This window comes from Cyprinodon variegatus, unplaced genomic scaffold (genome assembly GCF_000732505.1).
Source record: "Cyprinodon variegatus isolate N-32 unplaced genomic scaffold, C_variegatus-1.0 Scaffold150, whole genome shotgun sequence".
Classification (NCBI taxonomy): Eukaryota; Metazoa; Chordata; class Actinopteri; order Cyprinodontiformes; family Cyprinodontidae; genus Cyprinodon; species Cyprinodon variegatus.
Window position 1 is genome coordinate 1,147,969 of NW_015150603.1, and position 15,622 is coordinate 1,163,590.

Below are 15,622 nucleotides of genomic sequence, written 5' to 3' on the forward strand. Positions count from 1 at the left end.
TCAATGCTGAAATCAGCTTTGCATTCTGCTGATTCCTTTTCAGACATTGTGAAAATCACAGCATGATTGAGACTGTAAGTTTTTTATTTATTTATTTATTTAATTTATCTCATAGGTTGGGGTCTGAACTGCCCCCACTCCCAAACACATCTCAAGTCTCCGCTAAGTGCGGAGCCCATTCCCCCCGTCCTGCTCTCTCTCCGCTGGCTGGCGTCAGGGCTCGCCAGTGCACTGGTGGAGCTCGGGGTTTGGGGGTGGATGCCTGGGTGGCTCCTTGGTGCCTTCGCTCTTGGGGTCCCTTTGGCCATCTGGGGCTCTGGGTCTCCCGGCGCTGGACTCAGTGCTCTGGGGGGTGCGCCTCTTCGGCTCTCCACAACCACTATGGAGCATTTTCTCTATGGATAAACTTTACATGCACAAGTGCACCCTCACAAACAGCTACAGCTGCTTGGTTCCAGGTACTCAGAAATTCACTTCCATACAGAAAGCCCACATTCTTATCTTCAGGTAACAGAGTACATGTCAGACTAAATAATATTACTACTTCAGCAATGGTTTCAAGGTGTTGCTTTATTGTATGTCTCGTACCATGTCTTTCAGTTGTGCTGTTCTTTTTGCATCTCGTTTACAGGTGATGAAGCAGACTGAAAATGAGCATCTTTGGGATGTGGTGGAACGGGAGATTCGCATCATGGATGTGCAGCCGACAAATCTGCGGCAACTGTGTGATGCCATCATGTCAATATGGGCCAAACTCCCTGAGGAATGCTTCCAGCACCTTGTTGAATCTATGCCACGAAGAATTGAGGCAGTTCTGAAGGCAAAAGGGGGTCCAACCCGTTACTAGCATGCGGTACCTAATAAGGTGGCCGCTGAGTGTATATGCATGGAACAAGTGGAGCAATATGGCAATTGCCATACTGCTACACTTGTGAAAGTAAAATCTGTTGGGCTCTTTTTGGCATCAAGACAATTATTCTTATTGTCACATTGCCAGACAGGACACTGTGGTTAAAAAAAAAAGAAAATTGTTTGTTTATTTTCTATGTCTAAGATGTCTGAAATAATAAATTGAACAGAACCACATACTTATTATGTTTCAAAAATTTACAGATAATGTTGAATTAGATTTTCTACTTAAGATTTGCTAATGTAGCTAATGCCTACTTTATAAAGAAAGGGAACATAAAAAATATTAATGGTAATTGGCTTTTATGTACAAAAGGAGACATATTAGACTTTAATGGCATTCTTTCAGTCAATAACATATAAACAGAAGTATTTAACGTAATTTATTTTAGGTTAAAAAGTGAGGTTCCTGCTTGCATTCCAGACTTGAAATACTTTCAACAAAATTGAAAGCCTTTGTTACTTATATAATACGCTATCTAGACTGGCATTTAAGGTAGTTGTAGTTTTATTTTCTTTCTTTGCTAAAGAGTAATCATGTACAGGGTCAAAACTGATGGCTGTTAATCTAGAATTCTCTACATAGTACAGTATGTACCGGTATATAGAATTAGCCATAATTTTGTGCAAGCCAATTCAGCAAGACTATGTTAATTTCCCGAGTGCTGAAGGTTTCTGTTTCTATCTTTTTCAATAGCCTTGCATAATGCACATGAAATAAGATATGGACTAGATAATTACACATCTTAATTTTAGCTTTTGTAAAAAAAATATTTCAAAGAAAAACATTTTGGAAAATTATGTGAGAAGTAATTGTCTATCTGTGTTTTTTTTTTTTTTTTAAATCTACAAAAAGTTATACTATCTGTACATTAGGCTTTTTATATTTAAAGGTGGACACCTGTCTAACATGAGCTACAGCAATATTGAATTTCTCTTCAAGATTAATTTAATATTTTTGAATTTAATTTAATTGTTTTATTTAACAATTTTTTTTATATTACATGTTAGTCGGCTAAGAAGCTCTATACTGCCAGAGAAAGCAATTCGCCAAAGGGCATCCCTGGGTCTAACAGATCCTCCAGAGATGCCCCTTGTTCAGGGAGTCCAGGAGTGGCTCCCTGAACTTCACGTTCTGTGGCGTATTAAGGTAAGATAAGAAGGTATTCTGGAGCTCAGAAATGAGCAGTAGGGAAATCAGAGCAAGAAACCCAGCAGAGAAGGCAGCAGAACTGTGGCAATGCGTCAATGTGCCCCCTTCTGGTAAGAAACCACAACAGTAGATCGGAGAAGGCCGCCGGGAAAACAGCGAAATGGCGGAGGAAAGGCTGTGGCTGAGGCTAGCCTCTCTCTAGAGGCTAAGTGATGAAGATCACTTCATCCTTTGTCAACATTATTTTCTGTATCTTAATTTTGCTGTTTAAAAAAACTGCCCTTTTTTCACTTCACTCATTTCACAGGGGATGCAGTGATTTAGCTTCATGAATTCACCAAAACAAGTCATGTGCTTTGCCTAGCAATGCTCAAGAGCTGCCCTCTACACAGGGATAACATATAAATTATCCACCCCAGCTTCAAAATTTGCATTTGTTGTGACACATATTGCTGGACGAACGTAAAACATTTAATAATCCTACATTTTGATAAGATATTAAACAGCTTACAATGGCAGTTTTCCCAATGATTTAACCATTTAAGGAGCAGCTGACTTAACATCCAAGACAACATTTACAATTCTTTGCTTAAAACACATTTAATATAACTACAGGTGTAATTTATGATCTAGGTTAAAGTTGGTTAAAGTCAATAGATTCTTAAATAGGACTTTCATGACTGCTTGATGTACTTTTAAACAGGTATTTTATTAATTCACTTTTAAAGGGGAACAAAATAAAGCTAACACTGAAGCTCGGAGTCCACAAGTACCCCTTTTATTTTGACAAATACTGCAGTCATCTTACAAAGAGCACCTTTTTAAAGGTGTCTTTTGTCAGAAAAATAAATATTTTAACAGTCAGATACCTCCAAATAGGCAGATATCTGCATTGACTGTTGGCTACAAAAGGTCCTTTAGCAAATATAGAAAGTCTGTGACATTCACTTAAGCAGGCATGCAGCCCTCGTAGATCCTAAAAATATCATACTTGAGTGGTAATCAAATCACATTCTGTGTAATAACCTACTTTTCAAATACAGCTGTGAGCTGTGAAAGCAAATTATTTCATTTAATGCTGAAACACATTTATATAAATGACTCTAAAGATAGCCTGGCAGACAACAATGCTTTCCATACCAGCAATTGTGTCTTTTGGACTGGTAAAAACAGCCCTCAGGGCAAGGACAGCCCATAAAAGCAGCAGATTGAGCCATTGTTTTATCTAATTGACACTGAGTTGGCCAAGTAACATCTTTTAACCAATTCACATGTTCAACATCTGAGAAGAACTGTGGAATCGATACCATGTCACAAAACAAACAACAACAACAACTACTAACAGGACTCCAAGGTAATGTCTTTAAACCTTTGGTACAGTATGGGAACAAATAAGGGAAACACATGAGGAGGGTATTCTTACCAGAAGATTCTTACAGTTCACAATGTAAACTTACAATTTTTACTCTGAAGGGTAATTATATGAAGAATACTCCTATAGAACCAGTTTCATGTGTTTCTAACAAAGTGCTTTTGTCAGGTTGAGTGAAGGTTTAAAGAGGAGTCAAATGCAGAGACGGAAGGAGGCAGAGATTAGTTTTTGATGACTTAATGTAGACCCAAAGGCAACAGAAGGTAAAGTCCAAAAACAAAATACAACAAAACCAAAAAAAAAGGACATGTCAGGGAAACCACACACGAGGAGCAAGGAACGACGAGAAACCAGTAAAAAGTGACTAAAGAGGAGGAGTATATATGCTGAACAGAACAAAGACTGGGGTAATTAACTGATTGGAAGCAGGTGTGGACAGAAAAATCAAGAAAAAGGAGGTATGGGAAGGAGACTGATACGAGATGGCAACAGAGGGCAAACAAGACATACATAAGAACTCAACCAGAAAAAAACAGAACATGGAAATGAAACCAATGAAAACTCAAAAAGAAAACTTAAACAGAACCAAAAAGTGCAAATCCGTGACAGCTTAGTATATTCTTTTTGCAATATAAACCAGGCTCATGGTAGCTTGAAAATATATTTGTTCTCCTCAAAACCTTTCAAAATTTCTGTAATTGACAGAGAAAAAACTATAATATGTGGGAGGAAACCAAAATCACCAATTGATGCGCGTCAACCATTGACTTTGCATGTAGACTAACTTCCTCTGCTGCACGTGCGGTTAGCATAACGGCCTGATCTTCAGAAAGTTTGGTGTCTTAAAACATGTTTAACTGTGTTTGCAATACAATTTGTATGCACAGGGTAGATCTTCAAAAGATGGTTTGCATTTGCAATTCAGCAGAGTGTGTGCAATAATTTTTCTGCATGTGTACCGTCCTCAATATGCAGACCTTTCTATAATGACACAACCACAAACATTAATATTTGGGGAAAGTATACATTTGTCATGTTCAAAATGGTTTTTCAAATTGCAACCACAGTTGAGTTGAGCTTGTTCTGAAAGTAAGCTTGAAACTGACAGTAAAACATTTCTGCTTTCACTGCTGCCACAAAGGAGGCATTGGTAAAATGCTAGAAAATGGAGAGATATTATGTAATCATGTAAACATACAAGGACCATTAAAAATGACAATAGTAGAATAATATTAATAAATAAAGTCTATCAGGGTGCTTACAAATTAATGAAGAAGGTCAGCAGGCAATCTCTGTACAATTCAACCAAAAAGTGACTGAACCTTTATTTTGTTGCATGTTTATAATGAAAAAAAATAATAATAAAAAAACAATAATATCAAAAAGAGCCTGCAAAGAGACATGGGGTGGTTGTGAATGCAACATTGATGATCCCATACTATAGATAATAAGTTATATTTTTCGAAACTGTGAGTATACATATATATTCTATATATATTCTGATAAATGCTTTTATGTTTCTGCTCTCCCATGGAAGTAGTTGAAATACAGAAAAACACAACTGCTTCATAGATCAAAAAATTATCCCTGAATTATAAGTGCCAGCCATCTGATGTTTAGGATTACCATGTCAAAATACTTATAACTTAAATTATAGACTGGAAGTAAAATGGTCATTTTAAAAAGCCAAGGTAATAGTTTCAATAAGTTCTGTGGTCGTCATTGACTTTGTTTTTGTTTTTTTGTTTTTTGCAAATCTTTATCAGACAGTCCAACAGTTGACACTGTTGCATCATAATGTCGATTAAACTGGCAGGGGGAAAAAGCAAGCAGCAGGGGGACACACTGTTGATTATCTTGCAAACAGCAGACTTTCTATTTTAAAGATTTTGTTGACCACCACCCACTACAGACATTTCGAAATCCTGTAGTGCAGAGGGAATTCAGCTGTAAAGATAGCATCAGCAGGATGTGGCTCAGACATTCTTTTGTTTTGTGTGTTTGACATTTGCACCACTACCAACAGTAGCATACATTTTATAGATCAATTGAAAGCAAATTTACAGAGAAGTAAAAGAAGAGTATGCTTTTATTTTTGGCTATTATTATGTTGGTATACTTATTTGGGTAAACAGGTTTTATTTTTTTTATACATTGCCACTCAAGTATATCGTCTTAATAACATTAGATTAGTACAGGCGGTTAAAACAAAACCACAAAACCACTTGGCATTAAAGTTTCTATGAGAGAAGACTTTTAAGATGTTATAGTACGATGTTAAAGATGAAGTGAGAGTAAACATGTTCTACAACTCTATCAGGCTGTGAAAGACACCAAGACTTAAACAGCAAGATTATGCAGTTTAGTCTTTTTTTTTTTACTTTGGACCTTTTTCTGTCATGGGAGATCATGAATTTTGAACATTTTGTGAGCACTTTAAAAATCATAATTCATGTATCTGAAAGGTATGAATCTGCATATTCAAGAATATAGACAAATGTTTTTTGTCTTTTACAAAATGTTTTCACACAGGAAAGCACAAACACATAGAGACAAGTGTCTAAGGTGTTTTTTCCTGTTAGCCCTGCTAAAAGACTGCGGGTAATTCTCAGAGTCATCAAAAATAACCATAATGTAAGAGCAAAATCTTTTACTATGATTTCTAGAAAAATCAGTGGCTAAATGATACAATCTTTGTCCCCATTTATTTTTTTATTGTTTATATCCAATTACTCTTACATATTGTTTGGGTTCAATGATTAAAACAGTAACATGCTATTCATACACTGGCCTGTGTCTAGGTTTGTGTTTTGCTCTCCATCCTCCGTTTTGCAGGGTGTAACTGGCAGGTGCCTCTCAACAGGTGTTCCTGATCTACTCATCATTGGCTGTGCTACATAAGGAGCTGGAACCAGAAGGAAGGTGTCAGATTGTTGGCTCTTTCAATGGGTTAATTTGTTCTAGCTTTGTCTTCTATCAGTGCAAGTAATATGATATAATACATTCATGTATTTTTTTTTCAACATTAACTTCCTGAAAATAATCCTTAAAGTAATTTATATATGTTTGCTGGGTGTTAAGAACTTCTACTGACAATGGCTCTGTTCTATAACCTTGGGCTGCATCCTCCAAGGACGCGGTCTACCTAGACTGGATCCTTCGAAGTCCGTGAAAATAAGGAGACCGGAAGAGCTTTGGCTGTGAATTCGAACATGTCTACCCTTCTGCGGGTTTTACTGCCGTATGCTCTGTTGCTTAGCAACCGTGAAAGTTGACACACAAAGCAGGAAAAGAATGAATACCGAAGTTTTCAAAACTGTTTGTTTATTTATTTACTTTTTATTATAAAGTGAACAAAGACTAAACTCACAAGAATCCAGAGTGGAATAAAGGTGCCAACCACCGGGAGCATGAACAAATAAAAGCAAATGTAATGATAGAAACCTTAGTCAGTTAACCTGCTGCTGTCATTTTGTACATCTCTGATGTTGCTGCTATTTTCAAATATCCATTACTGTAAAAATGTCCATAGCTGGATATTGGTTATTTATTCTCCAGTTTTATATTGTTAAAACACTTTACAGAATTGTATTGTTTATATTTTAACTCTTCCCTATTATGTTATTCTTATACATTTTTCTAAGGTCCACATTTGTGTTACAATTTTTAATAATCTTTCTGCTGCTGTAAATTTGCCCATTGTGGGTCAATAAAGGGATTTTCTATTCTATAAAAGGGGTAGAAAGATATAACTAAATCTAAACAATGTATGTATAAAAATATATCTGCAAAATTTCTAATATTCAACAGCAAACAATACTTAACTACGCATATTGTGCAAAACAGCAATAAAAAAATTAAACTCCTATCAGATTTATAGTCCCCACCCTGCAGATATATTAGAAGCTGTCCTTAACCTCTTACACCCTAAGGGGGTATAAATAAATTTCTGCCTGACAAAAACACACAAAAGTAAATCACTTATAGCCTCACAGCTATTAGATTTAAGAAGAAACTTTTGGTACGTCTGTAAAGGTAAGATGTCATAGAATGGTTTTCTGGTGTCAGCAAAATTGTAGCTTTGACCCTGCCTGAAATATTAGGGACAAAATACAAAATATTCTGCATTTTTTGAACCTCGCCAAAATTTTCTTTGAAATAAACATTGCAAAACACTACCAAAATATTATTTATAGCACAAAAAAGTAGTACATACTTTTAAATCTAAATGTTGTGTAAAAATATACCAAATTTGGACTCAATCAGATGAATCATATTTATTTTAGAATGGTATTAGTGAGAAATTTCTTAGGTGGAGAGGCCATTTTGGCACATTTATCCATAAATGTCACCAAACTGTGCCAAATGTGTTTTTTACATCAATACTGGGGGTTTGTTAAAATTACGAGGTCACGTAGCAGCTGGACCCACCGGTGGGTCCGTAGGGTTCTAGGGGTTAAATTACAGCCAAACCCATTTACACAGTAACAGATAAAAACCTTTAGATAAATCAAACATTATCGCCACATATCTGACTCAATAACCATTAAAACAACTATTTTCATTAATTTCGGATGGAACTATTTACAGACTGGATTATATTAAACTGAACTTCCAATATTCACCACTGTTCGGCGACAAGTAACCTTTCCTCTGATCAGGGAGCAGCCGGCTTGTGTGGTCTCGCAATGAATCCTGGGTAAACCAAGGATACCGAGGATACACTGGACCCGTCCTTGAAATCGGGCAAAAAGAAGGACGCATTTTAAGGCCGCATAACGAGGACTCTTGGAATCCGACCAGACCTTGGCGCCTCGCTATGACGTAATCGGCCTTCGTATCTGGCCTTCTAAGGACGCGTCCTAGGTTTTCGAACAGAGCCTACATCTTCTCTTTTCTGCATATTCACCTGATCTCCCAGCTTAAATTATTCACATTAAGCAGAATATCGAGAAACTTTACTCAAGTAGGTGTAGTGATGCTTTACAAGAATATTACTAAGGTAAAAAACAAAGTAAAACTACACCTTAACGTATGTTTTAAAAGGTATTGAAGTAAATGTAACTACTAACTGCCCACCTCTAAATATGACTGTTTATAACGTGAAGCAGGTCATGGAATTTCTTAAAAACAAGAAAGAATCAGTAAGGTATTTGGTATTTGGGTAACATTATATAGGTAATTAATATCACCTGTAGTCAAATATGTGCAGTTAGCCACTTTCTGGAAAAAAACATAATTAGTTGATCTTATCCATATAACTGTAATATTAAATCCAGCCTCTGTCATTGTTAGTATGATCGTCCATACATCAGACTTTGAATGTGTTGCCATACATAATACATAATTTTATTTGTCTCCTACAACTACTGTCGCCACCAAATAGATTTATTAAACTCTTCACCTCACTCAGCAGATCTGTTTCTGCATTTTTACCCTGTTCCCTGTGGTCTGCATGGACAAACATAAAATAACATTGATTAGCTATCTAATTTAAATACACAAAGATATTCACTCAGCAGAGATGCTAAGGGCCTCTAGCTATACGTGGTCAGAGCAGGGAAATAAGGAAACAGAACAAAGGAACTGATCCATATTCAGATCTGAAGTCTGGCTTCAACCTTTTTGATCCAACTTTCAAAAAAATCCCAAGGTTCATTCAACAGGAAATTCAAAACAAAGCTCCCCAGGAGACCATATTAAGCACTACCTCTAAGATATCTCCCTGAACTGAAAATTATACGAAAACTACTAAAAGAATAAAGCCAACAATTTAAACTAAACATTTCCTTTGGGTCAGAAAAGTGCAGTGGATCCCGTTTTGTAATCTGTTACTTTGGAAAATATAACATTGCAAAACATAGCGTGAATTGTGATTGATTAGAATACGGGTCTATTTTTTCACTGTGGCGTAATACTCAAGCACAAATGCTAATATGGAACTGCCTTTTATCTGATCCAATCTGCATAACTAGCCATGCTGAGCCAAACAATGCCCCTTTATAAATTATACAGTGACAATTACCTAGAGGACAGGCAAGTTTTAACACAAAATCTACTGTTTTAATGGAAAATCTGCTCAGCAAGGAATAATGAATAATGAATGGATCGTCATTTATACCTAAACTAATGATTTAGGTTTAGGTATGTACACGTAAACTGCGGTGATTTAATTAATTTAGCGTTAACCAGTAAAAAAATAAAAAACATTTTTGTGATCACAGAGTCCGGGACTGGACATTTTTGCCCAAATAAAGTAAAACCTCACTTCTGACATCTTCCAGCAGTGACGTCGCGGTGTGGTAAGCCTAGCGCCATTCTTCCCTCTCACAAGCAAAATCAATGGGAACTACTAGACACACCTGAAATCAACAACAATCATTAAAGATTTGAAGATGACCTCACCATTGAATTTTGCGACATCTATAGTTAAACTGACCTTGCCCACGTGCATGGCAGTTGGATGTTTAAGAAATCTGGTAAGGATAATGTAACCAACATTTCAAAAAAGAACGTTTTTAAAATAACTTGGATATAAAGCATTGTGACAAACATTACACACAACATTGGGACTTGCTCGATAGCCGATACCACACAGTGATATGTTCTCCTAAGCAGGAGTTGTAAGTTTATCATTGGGTGAACTATGAAAACCATCAGGTTATATCAGTCAAGTATTTTATAACCTGCGTTGCTGATGTAAGAGCTGCAATGTGTGCTGGAAGATGTAATTACATTCTGGAAATTTTCAATTAGGTCAAACACATTACACTACCATCTCGGTAAACCACAGTACTCGTCAACATTCGTAACCACAACGATTATGGCTTCCAGACAAGCAAAAGGAAAGTACATTGATACTCATGATCACTCTGCAAGAGACTGACACATTCACTCAGTCAGATTGGTTCAAAGTTTTCTATCTAAGGAAAACCAGGTGATTGCATTGACTCATTGGCTCAACAACTATCCCTCACACCAAGCATGCATGTTGCGAGAGTGGAGAGGAATACTTCCTTTGAGGTAAAGGTAGCTGTTAACAAGCTCTACAGGTTGCACCTTCCAGGAAAAAGACAGCCAGGCAGATGAGCTATGAACAAGCTCCCATGTCAGAAGATGAAAGAGAGCACATACAATTAGTAGTAGTAAGAGAAACAGGACTATACTTAAAAATAGGCCATGCTCTAACATCTATAAGCAAAGGTATTGATGGCAGCAACACAGCTGATATTTCTCTCTGGGATGGTATCACAGCCAAACAGGAAGAGAATAGATAAGAAAAAGCAGAGTGAGCATAACACTAGAGATTCGACTATTAGGTACTGCAGAATGGGAAAATATAGATGGAATGAAGCAGAATGATGAAAAATTGTCTGTATGTCCTCCAGCAGTCTAATCCTATAGCTGCATAATTATAGAGATAGCTTAGCACAACCTGAGCCACTATGACAATAATGTTTATTAAAAAGTAAAGATTTAAGCCTAGCCTTAAAAGGTTCATTGTGGGAAATTTTGAGTCCACTACTTTTTCATCCACTAGACCAGGGGCAACCAAAACTGTTCAAAGAGACATATTGGACCATAATAATGAAAAAAACAATCTATCTGGAGCTACAAAAATGTAAAAGTCTTATATAAGCAACACAGGCTCAAAATGTATTATCCCACTATTAAAAAAGGACTACACTGGCTTAAATATATATAATAAGCATTCATGATAAAATATTTATACTGGAGCAAATGTCACATCCACAGTAGCATGAGGGGAGGGAGGAACAGTGAACACTCTCACCACTTCCAGTTCAGCGCTCGCTGCTTCAAAGCCCTTTACCGTACAGTTTGTATGCATTAGGTTTTGTTACACTGATGAAATTATAGAAACATGATAAAGGAATATTTCAACGGTGGATGTGTTTCTGTTGGGAAGAGCTGATTGAACCAAGCAGGAACTAACCTCCATCAGAGCAGTGCTCTTTGATCCCAAAATCCCACATCCTCAGTCACCAGCGTTCCTTGGTGTTATTTTTATTTTGAGGATTTAGTGAAAAAATGCAAGAACTTTGAACCATGCTTGCAACAAAACTAGCAGCAGTAGTGGAGTTTGGAGATGCAATCTACTTCTTACATCTATCCAGAAGTTCTTCATTCAGACTTTTTCTTGCTTTTTCTGGCTGCATATTTAGCATGGCTTCCCTGGAAATGCCTTTCCAAATGATTATTTTTATTTCTTAACAACTTCTCATTACAAAGCAAATATGCTGGCAATCCTTCCACATTGGTAATGAAAGCAAATGACTCGTGCCTTTCTTCTTTGAATTCCTCTGTTGTCATCAGCTATCTTCCTTTTTTTTGGGATCCATGGCCCGATATTCACCCACCACTCAACAGCCGACTGCCTGGCACAGCGCCATGCTTAAACATGTGTTGCAGCCAATGAAACAAATTTTCGTTGACAGAGACATTTAAAATTATAGTTTCAATTTATTTATTGTACAAATGTTTACAACATTGGAAAATATAATGAATGTTTTTTTGACCTCTTAAACGCCATATTAACACAAACAAACAAAAAAGCACATTGTCTTTTTTCATTTTCATAAACTTTTGTAAAAGCTCCAGGTAGCCCCTAAGGGAGCACTAAAGAGTCGTGGATTGCAGACCCCTAGACATTCAGACACTTAAGCTGGGCTTACACTGCAATTTTTTTGGTCCTTTTCGAGGCGATTTTCCAGTCGTGCGAGAATTTGTCGATCGGTGTTGTGTATGGGGCGTAACAATGGGAGATCAGTCTCCCACGTGAGGAATCGTGAGGTCGGGAGATGCCCACTGGGCAAATCGCTCAGTGAGCATGTGCAAATAAGGATTCTTCTTCTTTTTCTTCCTCTCAGATGTAAACATATAAGCATGTTGGGGGTGCAGGTAAAATGGAGTTCTTTCTGTAAAACTGACAGACACGAGCAGCCACGTTTGCTCATCCATGTCTTTGTCCAAATACGTCCTTGCCTTTTATTTTTAGGGCTTTCAGCACAAAATTGTACAAATTGCCAAGGCAGCTTGTATCACTCCAGTGAGCTTCATATTCCTCTTCTACTGTACCTGTTTGGTTTCCAGATAGACGAGTCAGATTAGCTCTATCTCACTGCGGAGCTGAATCTGACATGTTTTTTTAGACGTACAGTGTTAGCAGGTAGATCGCATTAGAGGGCACTTTGCGGGCTGAACATGCATTGTGAGCTGTAAACACACTGTACAGTGTGGGGCCCCGCCCGATACTGGTATCGATATCGGTGCAACACTATCCATAGGAGAGGAGCTTGATAACTAAAATATGTGCCTCCCATTCTACTTTTAGAAAGTCCACGATCCACTAATAAACCTGCAGATTGAGAGCGAAGAGCTCTATTAGAAGACCTCTGATATAAGATGGAGCTTGGACATTTAAGGCTTTATATGTGAGAAGGAGGATTTTAAATTGTATTCTGGATTTAACAGAATAGAATTTCTGCACTCAGGAGCAGAAATTTAAGAGTCATCCAGGTTTCTATGTTTTCAATACATGCCTATGTATTAAAAACATAGGCATGTAATGGGTTAGCTTCACCTTGATTTATAGACAGACACAGCTGAGCATCATCCAAAATAATATTACGATTGACTGTATCAAATGTGGCACTGAGATCTAACAAGACAAGTACATATACAGGTCTGTTGTTTGATACCATCAGAATATTATTAGTGACTTTAACCAGAGCTGTTTCAATGCAATGATGAGCTAAAACCTGTTTGAGTCTCTTCAAAAATGTCATTGTGGTTTAAGTGGTCAGACACTTGTTTAGCAACTATTTTCTCAAGAATTTTAGATAAGAAAGGAAGATTAGATATAGGTCTTGTTAAAGAAAAATGATTATTTTTAGTTTTTAATACAGTTAATCTTATGGCATGTGTAAAAGGTATGTTGAGCACTCTCGTTTTGAACATATTTCTTAATTTTGAACAAGTTTGTGAAGATAACCTTTCCTTGAACCAAATTACTGAATTTAAGTTTGTTCCGGAGAATTTATGGCAGGAAGAGGCCCCGCATTCCAACAGCTATTCTGTGAGGTCTCATCTCATGTTTTCTTTAGCCAGAAGACCTTAGAATTCCTGGACCCCAGATGTTTGCCGTAAATTAGGGGAAGCTCTAAGTTTTTCTGAGTGTCAGAGATAGCTCCTGGTTGGAGGAGCAAAAGCCAGCCTTATTTGAATAAATTAAATACAAGAGGTTAAAACTTTCTACACAGAAGTAAAAAATCAGATTTGCTCTTGCAACTCTCCAAAGATGTCTTTGTACGTCTTTGCTTTCTTTCCTTCTCTCCATTTATGTCAGGTAATTGAATGTATGTCTCCGTTGTTCTGCAGTTTCTGGTGTAAGTTTGTGCATTGTCTTATTTGTAAGTTTATGCATTGTCTTATATTGGATTAAACTCTGTAATTCTGTGACATCAATACGCAATGCTGGTTTTCCTTGTGGCCACACGCAGCTCGCCGAGCGGACCTGGGAAAGGAAGAGAGAAAGCCAACCTTTTTTCAAAGTTAACTATTTTAGAATATTTTCTTCCTTAACAGTCTATAATTGACCAAGTCATCCAGGGTAAGAGACGGTTTAATTACAGCAACCTTAAAAGTCTGAGGAACATATCCATGTAACAGAAATGGTTAGTCATATATAAAATGGAGGTGGAAAGAGGGAATACTTCCTTAAATAAAATTGTCTGAACTGGATTCAACCTTCAAGTTGAAGGCTTAGGTGAAGATAATACTTTAGCAAACCCTTAATGCTCAACTGGATCAAAGCAGTTTAAAAATTCAGGTTAAGGACCTGGTGGATGATACAAAGTTACAAAAAGAAGTGGTTTTGTTGCTTTGCAATTTGGATGAGGGAAACTAAGTGTTAAATGTTCAAAAGATTTTAAGTGATTAACTGACTTTGGAGTAATCAGTAAGTCAGATTGAAAAATTGTTGCTATTCCTTCTTTCCCTGAATTTCTGGGTATGTGGAAATTTAAATAACTTGAGGGAGTTGCCTCGTTTATGCTCACATAATCCTCTTGCTGCAGCAAGGCAACATAAATCAGTTTTATTATCACAAATCAAGTCATTAATAGACTTTTTAAAGAAAGACTTCATGTTAAATAAACCACATTTAATAGTTTTACCTTTTTCCTGGGTTAAAGTAATTTTACTTTTAATAAGATTATTATGGTTTACTCCTTTATGATTCTTTTCAAATTTATTTAACTTTGGTCTTTGGCAAGACACTTTCTGGGTAGAGTAATGATCGAGTAATAGTAGAGGAGTTGCAGAGAGGTGTGTCAAACTATGACTGCTTCCTGGTCTGCACCCTGGGCTGTCAGGGTTTTGGAGGACTTACAGTATAAATATGGCCAGATCAGTCCAATAAAACAAATGAACATGCCCCTTGCAGATACAGATTACATCAACACTGCTGACTAGGTCATTTTTAAAGAGAGTCTGAAGCATCCTAATGCAAGAAATGCTCAATGTTACAACAAACTGAAACTGATTTCTTTAACACTTGCTTTAACAGACAGTTGTAAAAGTTGTTTGATGAATAACTGGCAACATCTACTTATTTTTCTTAATATCTGCAGAAGACAATAGCTTATCTAATTCTTTATAAGAGAGTCAATTTAGCTCTTGAAAACAAAACGTGTTATGAAAAATCTGGCTGCAAATTGCTATTTTAGTGATGTAAAAATGCTTTTTGATGGGCAAAAGTATTTTGGATTAGAGAATGAAATATTAAGCATGTGCTTTCCACATAGCCAAACTCTGTATCGTTCCTCTGATTATATGTGTTTATATTTAGTATTTGCTTATAATACCCTCTGCTAAAAACTATGCATTTTTCATTAAAATCTCAGTTTTCTATCACCTTGCAAGACTTCTACTGAAATATATTATTACATATCTATCTGTTCATTTTCACCCTGCCTCTTTGTACAGTCCTAATGTTTTTTTCTCATTTTTTCCTTTTTTTGCCATGATAAATCGGTCAATTCAGCACTCTATCTTGTATTGGATTGAGCCTCTGAAATTGCAGTGGTGAAAAAGGTCTTAAAGGTTTCTACAGTGAAGTGTAAAATATTCTTCACAAACCATTATCAAAATCCTGCAGCTTTATACTG